We start from the raw sequence: 5,459 nt of genomic DNA on the forward strand, positions 1-5,459 counted from the left end.
TTTTTACTCTTGAAAAGGGCTGTCTTTTGACTCTTGAAAAGGGCTGTCTTTGACTCTTGAAAAAGGGCTGTCTTTTGACTCTTGAAAAGGGCTGTCTTTTGACTCTTGAAAAGGGCTGTCTTTTGACTCTTGAAAAAGGGCTGTCTTTTGACTCTTGAAAAGGGCTGTCTTTTTACTCTTGAAAAGGGCTGTCTTTTGACTCTTGAAAAGGGCTGTCTTTTGACTCTTGGAAAAAAGGGCTGCTTTTGACTCTTGAAAAGGGCTGTCTTTTGACTCTTGAAAAGGGCTGTCCATTCTATACTTGGCAACTTCGTTCTTAAGAATATCACTCCTTTTGTATTTATTACTTTCAGCATTCATGGGGTAGGCTGATTACCATCCCCCAAGGGTGCCTCTATTTAACGCCATAATTTTTTTCTTGTTTTACAGTGGCTGCCACGCTGTCGTCCAGGATTTATTAGGTGAGTATTCCTGTACTGGAGTACTTATGTCCATCCTTTTCTCCTCCTCCTCCTACTCCGTGGCTTGATGAGTAGCGCAGATGCGGGCGGTGGTGGTAGGGTTCTCTTAGGGATAGACTGACCTTGGCGGATCAATGGACACTTGCCATGGCGTGGAGTGTGTCTGCCTGCACCTCACCATGCATGGGTGTGGGCCGTGGCAGCACAGGTGAGGTATACCCCGTGCGGCAAAGGGAACCAAGGCTCTGTGCAGCTTGACGGATTTCTGGTACGGCGAGGAGCGTCTCCGCCCGCTCCTCGTGAGGGACATTATGTTCGTCTCGCAATGCATGAGTGTGGGTAGTGGCGCCTTGGGCGCGCCTAAGGGTGCCTCGTCCCTCTGGCAGCTTGATTGATATCTGCCAGGGTTGAGGAGTGTCTCCGCTTGTCTCGCACAAGGTGCTTGCGAGTAGTGCCAGCACAGGTGGGGTGCACCTCGTGCACCTTTGGGTGCCACGTTCTAGGCGGTAGAAGTGGTTGTTGAAACTAGAACTTCTTGGTAACGCCTATAACAGGTTGCGTTCTCTAAGGTGTATAATATATATTGCTAACGCCTGTAGCAGGTTGCGTTCTCTAAGGTGTATAATATATATTGCTAACGCCTATAGCAGGCTACGTACTTTAGGGGAGTGGGAAAGAGTAGGAATCTGTGTGCTTATGGCTCAGTGGGCTAAAGGCAAACAAGTGCTACTATCGTGTTTGGGAGTTCGAGGCCCTCTGGTGTCACGAATGAATAGCTTTTCAACTCTTCCCAGCACACAAGTAGGTGACAACCTATAGAATCTGTAGGCCGATGGCTATACGTCATTCAGCGTGTGCCCACCTTTATGCTTATTATCTTTAGGGGATGGTGGTTTAATAGTTATGGCATATGGGTGCATATATTGTATTCATGGGTTAAGTAATTGTATGTTTAGGCAATGTAGGACATAGATAGGTCATTCCCCATTTTCCTTTTCATTTATTCCTGGGGTGGATGTAGTATTTCCTATTGCGGATGTCTCTCTGCAAAATCTTTTGTCCTTTCAGAGCGCTGTCTGTCGAGCCTACAGAAAATGGAGAACAAGAAGAAAAAACAGATTTAGATGGATGGATATCAGAAAACGAGATGATGACAGACATGCATAAAGTGCCGCCCAACAGCTAATGTTTTTTTTTCTTATTTCAGGTTTACTAATAGTCATTCTGTGAAAATTGTATGTCTTCCATTTCTATAGCTGTCTTTAGTGGCGTAAGGATAGTACCAACGCATTGGATTTTTTTCTAACACATGGGAGAGTGTTCACTATTTCGGCAATGCGTTGTGCTAATTTATGTCATTGTTTCAAACCTGAAATTCGTTACTGTTGCCCCACTTTTTTTTTTTTAATACCAGCCATGCTTATATTATACAACGGAAATGCATTAATATCTCTCTAGATCATTCTGTATATAGAGCTTAAAAAAAAAACATGAACATGGAGATTATTTTAATTTTTGAGTCTAGAAATATTTGGAAACTTTTCCTGTGAAACACACGGTGTCTCGGTTCATTTCTTCATTTTTGCATATTGTCGATAGCGTGTGTGTGTATATAAACTTTGAACATGTAATATGGCTTTGTTAGCAATGAATATTATGAGTTTGAAGATAAATCCTGTAAAGTTGAATGAAGTTGAATAAATATGCTCACATATAGCCAATTAAAAAACCTTTTACTGCAATCGGAAGATGTGTATAAATGGCATTACCTGGGTAAGAACGCTCACTCCCATAATGAATGAAAACCAATATAATTTTACGAAAACTCTACCATGGCAACTCAAAAAGTGCTGACTGATTTCTGTACTTTATTCTTCATGTTGTACTCACTTGTATATAGTTAAAAAGAAATGTCTTGTCATTATTTCCATACCGAGGAGCATTATGGTATCAACTCTTTAGAACCAAATGAGAGACACCTACTGCAGTCTTCTTCATTGTCTACCCCCTCTTCTTCTTATTCCTGTTCTTCATCTACTTGTCGTCCTCCGACCATCGTTCTTCTACTGCTTCCACCTCTGCAAAGCTCTCTTGAGTAACCCTTTTAACTCGGCCCTTACTCTTAAAAACAACTAGGGAAAGTTCCCTTTCGCAGTCGTTCCGATCGTTCAACGCCCTGTCACAATTACATCCGAGTCGCAAGCTCGTGCACTCTCTACCCTGGCTGATCTCGCCGGCAAAACTATTCCTGCGTAACCACACTTAATACTTGCACTGGAACTATTCCAATCTCCCCTACTGATTGTTTTTTAGAACAAGGACTGGTCAGACTGGCAAAACGATCTGCTCGCCTGCATAGTCGACTGTAATGCAGTGACATTCCACTACACTATTCCTCCCAGAGGCCAGCATATGTCCTACACCAATATTGCCAAGATTAGCGTTTGTAGACGTGACCTCCCCCATAAAGTTTATATTGGGAGAGTCCTATCCGAGGATTTGGTCACCCAGCCAAACACTGTTGCTCCACAGCCCACTGCCCTCTGTGCCAAATCCAGTCATGATCTTTCAAATTGCTCTTCTCAGTCACACGTATGCCAACTGTGGTGGCGTCTATGATCTATTTAATAGTTCACACAGTCAAACTAGGCCTCACTATACGTAAGGCTAGACAGGAAGCACCCGATGAGAATTTTCTCTCTACCTATTCCAAAACTACTTCGCTCCACTCCCCTCTCTACTCTACTCCTTCTCAAGGTGTCTTAATATCTCTTCCCTCAACCCAGAACCATCCAACCTTTACTCCCTCTCACTCTAGTCAAATTCTTTTCCAAGTCTAAATCCAGATACTCCAGTCTCCACCACTTCCCTAATGTTTACCCCTCCTCCTTACTTTCCCTGTGGCACCAGGTAATCTCATTATTCCACTCCATCTTCCACATCCTGTCATACACCCACTTTATTGTCCCTTCCAGAAACTCCTGAAGGTATCCAAAACTTCTTAAACATAACCCAAGAGAATGCTCCTCTCCCTCATCCACCTTCCAATCTCTCTAGTCCTACTCCCTTTACATTCAAAATACTTGTTAGTATCCATCCTCCCCAAATTCCCCCTCACTCTTCCCAATCTAACAGCACACCCCATCCTCTCTTCCATGTACACCATTCCCTCTTCTTTCCCCGTTATTGCCACCTCACTTTGACTCTTATATGTCCTCCTACCGATCCTTCTCCTGGCATTCTGCTTGATACTTCATCACCTTCCCCTGTTCCCTGATCTCATTCCTTGGATTCTCCTACTTCTCCAAATATCATTTTCAACCCATATTACCCACTGATTCTTTCATAATGGCCCTTTAGCAGTTTTCCTCATATTGTGTTACTCTCCCTTCCCCAGACATGGATACTCTCCAATTGATCTAATCGACCTGTATCCTTAACCCTTTCCCCTTTTACAACCCACCCTCCATTTACTCTCCTCTCTTTACCCTTTTCTCTAACACACTATCCTATAGCGCTCCACAAACTTTGACATCTGACACATTCTATTCTAATCGTTCACTCAATTTACCCTCTCGCACAATACTTTACAACAAATGCTATGTAACCTCTGATGTCAATCACATTTGTTTGTTTTAACCTTTAACTACATACATATGCAGGTGTATATGCTACAAGATATATTTATCAATATTTGTATCCGTGTGCCTTTGATATTTATGCAAATTCCGTTTTCTTTCGTCCAATATCTAAAAAAAAAAAAAAAAAAAAAAAAAAAAATATATATATAAAAATTTAAAATTATTTAAAAAAAATAGTCTTGGAAAATGCCTTTTTTTTTTTTTTTTTTTTTTTTACATATTTGCCAGTTGTTAAATCTCATGGTACAATCAGATTCCTAGATTGAGTTCTCTCTCTCAATGGCATGCCGCATGAAAACTGTAACTTTCGAGAGAAACTTTGTTGAAAGTCCTTAGTAGTTATTTAGTGTACTGTAAGAAGTAACTGATGAACTATGATGAAAGTTAAGGCATGTTTGCATGGATTTTACTTGCCATATGTCTTGGATGGCTGCGAAAAATATCTATACTACTTGTTATCTTTCGTTTATGCAGGTATGAACTTAATTTCCTACCCCCCCCCAAGAAGTAAATTTAATTAATGTTCTATATATTATTTTTGCTTAATGACAGTTTTTCTCCTCGGTGTTCAGCATTATAAGGTAATACGGTCAATAATAATGGTAATCGACCTTGGATTTTTTAAAACTAATATTAGTTTTAGATACGATTTTTCACGATTTTTCTTTCTATAAACCATGAAAACAATGACATGTATATTTGACTGATTCATGGTAAGTTGTCATTTTCTGTCACTGTTAAATTAGTAAAACTTCGCCTCAAAATAATCCTCAAAATAATCCATGTAACTGTATATTGACTATTTTTTCTGTTTTCTGTTGGTTGTTGAGCCCTTATTCCGAGAAAGAGGAATAAAACTTTTTTATGGTTTTTCTTTTCTCCGCATTCTGTATTTTCCTCTCCCTCAACTTCGCTGATTGGACAAACGATTATTTTCAGTGTCTTCTCGTTCTTTCTTTTCCTACAGGTACATTTTTTTTCTTACCATATGAAATAAACTTTGTTGGATGAATGAGTTTTATTTTCAACATTTCAGTCAGTTATTCCCCCGATCCCTTGCTCGTTGTTGCCGTGGTGAGGGAGGGGGGAGGGGGGTGCTTAGGAGGCGGAGACAGACCCAATGTAAGGATCTCCCCTACCTTGGACCTAAGCCCCTCAATAAAAATTCAGGTCTTTTCTTCCACTTCTTTTTTTTTTTTTTCTTCCTCTTCTGTCCACTTATTCAAATTGGTAACTTGCATTTACCCTTTTCGCAACAATACTTTACCATAATGCTGTGTGATCTTTGATGTCTGGTATATTTGTATGTTTTAACCATTCTGAAAGTCCACAAACGTCGCCTTACTGAAAAAAAAAA

The 5,459-nt window shown here is 40.5% G+C and overlaps 1 long non-coding RNA gene across 1 annotated transcript; it reads left to right on the forward strand.

The window, feature by feature from the left end:
* Positions 1-426: 426 nt before the first annotated feature.
* Positions 427-2,209, forward strand: LOC119588206. Its single transcript, XR_005230069.1, has 2 exons — positions 427-461; positions 1,530-2,209. It is a non-coding gene; the product is annotated as an uncharacterized LOC119588206 (long non-coding RNA).
* The last annotated feature ends 3,250 nt before the right edge of the window (positions 2,210-5,459 follow it).

The sequence above is a fragment of the Penaeus monodon genome, chromosome 3 (genome assembly GCF_015228065.2).
Source record: "Penaeus monodon isolate SGIC_2016 chromosome 3, NSTDA_Pmon_1, whole genome shotgun sequence".
NCBI classification, from domain to species: Eukaryota; Metazoa; Arthropoda; class Malacostraca; order Decapoda; family Penaeidae; genus Penaeus; species Penaeus monodon.